Source organism: Colletes latitarsis, unplaced genomic scaffold (assembly GCF_051014445.1).
Source record: "Colletes latitarsis isolate SP2378_abdomen unplaced genomic scaffold, iyColLati1 scaffold0039, whole genome shotgun sequence".
Taxonomy (NCBI): domain Eukaryota; kingdom Metazoa; phylum Arthropoda; class Insecta; order Hymenoptera; family Colletidae; genus Colletes; species Colletes latitarsis.
In genome coordinates, this window is record NW_027488389.1 from 362,501 (window position 1) to 364,377 (window position 1,877).

The window sequence follows — 1,877 nt, forward strand, 5'->3', positions numbered from 1 at the left end:
TTCCTCCCATCACTGGGACGAACTCTGTTTTGCATGTATTAGCTCTAGAATTACCACAGTTATCCAAGTAAATGTGGGTACGATCAAAGGAACCATAACTGATTTAATGAGCCATTCGCGGTTTCACCTTAATACGGCGTGTACTGAGACATGCATGGCTTAATCTTTGAGACAAGCATATGACTACTGGCAGGATCAACCAGGGAACTTGAGTAAAGTTCTTTTGTAATATTCTCTCAATTTTATTCTTCGTCGCCGACTCTGAAGGAGAACGGACGACGACACATAAAAAACTCCTTCTTTCAACATCAAATTTTAGTCTTTCGTTCGAAAGACTTGAGAGCCACCTCTTCCTCTCTTGTGTTATAATATTATATATGTATAGAGAGGGTACCACCAAAAACCCTCTCCTTCGTTTAGTTTCTTTCACTTTTCCGAGAGCTCCCCAAACTCTCGTTTATTTAATTTAATTTCATTTTTCGAGAGAGCGACCACCAACTAACTCTCTTATATTTGCTTTTTCTCGACAGAGCCACCACCAACTAACTCTCTTATATTTGCTTTTTCTCGACAGAGTCACCACCAACTCTCTCTCGTTTATATTTGCTTTTTCTCGACAGAGAAACCACCAACTCTCTCGTTTATATTTGCTTTTTCTCGACAGAGTCACCACCAAACTCTCTCGTTTCGTATTTTACTTCACAACAGAACATTATTGTATAATGGTATCCCACAACGACAAAGTACGTAGAGCTGCGCTCATGCTGAACATCTCGGGCACTTATTCACGCTGGGCATCGATCGTGGAAGCACGTATTGCCAGGCCCGAAGACTAAGCATTCATGCTGGACAAAAACGAGAAAGCGCGTATGTGCTGGTCGAGAAAGCACGTATTCGGCGCCGTACTGTTATGTCGAGGTCAGACACCTGTATTTCATTCTTTGCTCACTTTCCAGAGTACGAACCGTAGTTCCATACAATTTTTGCCTTTTAAGCTACGCTCCGTAGAGTGTAGTGCCAGTTTATGGTTTTCACAAAATTTTCAATCGCTCGGACTGAAGAGTTGATGCTCGGATAGTACGAGTATACATATTTTAAACGTATACAAGTCACCAACGTCACTCGAGACGCTTATACCACTTCAAGAGCCATTCGGTCAAAGACACCGACTCGTGGCAATGCAGTGTGGAGAAAGTCTGGAACGAGCACGATACAGAACAGTCAGGATGAAATCCCGAGGAGCGACGACTGCTTCTCAACCGAGGTCGAAGAATAGCCGTACGCTCGACGCTGCCCCGACCGACTCGACCGGACCGTCGCTTCTCTTATAGGTACCGAGGCGCCCGCCGGAACGCCGGCGACGCACGGGCTTACGCACGGCCGCTTATGGGGGGAACCGCGCGACCCAACCGCCCGCCCGAACGGCCTGTTATAACTTAGAGCGAAAACCAACACCTGTAATTTCCTTAATAATTGAGCTAGGGCAAAAAAAAAAAACGCTATCTTGTAGGAAAAAAGCAGGGGAACACGATGCCGTCGTTAAAAATATAGATTGCCGTGCTCGTTTTCGAGAAAAAAATGAAAAAATGGTCAAAATCGTCGCAGGACAAAAACTCGACACGCTATCTTGTAGGCAAAAATTAGACGAATTCAAAACCGTAGTTAAAAATATCGGTCGTCGCGCTAGTTTTCGAGAAAAAAACAAAAACGTTCAAAAAATTCGAGATAAAAAAAAAAAAACCAGCCTACCAGATAGAAAAAATTACACTGAACAAATATCATATAGGTCAAAATATGTGTTAGCGTACTAGTTTTCGAGATATAGACGAAAAACCGTCGCCGCCGATCGGTACGTCGGTCGATGCGAAAGCACCGCG

At 44.0% G+C, this 1,877-nt stretch overlaps 1 non-coding gene across 1 annotated transcript in view; it reads right to left on the minus strand.

The window, feature by feature from the left end:
* Positions 1 to 206, minus strand: part of LOC143350780 (small subunit ribosomal RNA) — a 1,933-nt gene extending 1,727 nt beyond the window's left edge. The window contains exon 1 of the ribosomal RNA XR_013081250.1: positions 1 to 206. This exon is cut by the window's left edge and continues 1,727 nt beyond it. This is a non-coding gene — a ribosomal RNA (small subunit ribosomal RNA).
* Between the last annotated feature and the right edge of the window lie 1,671 nt (positions 207 to 1,877).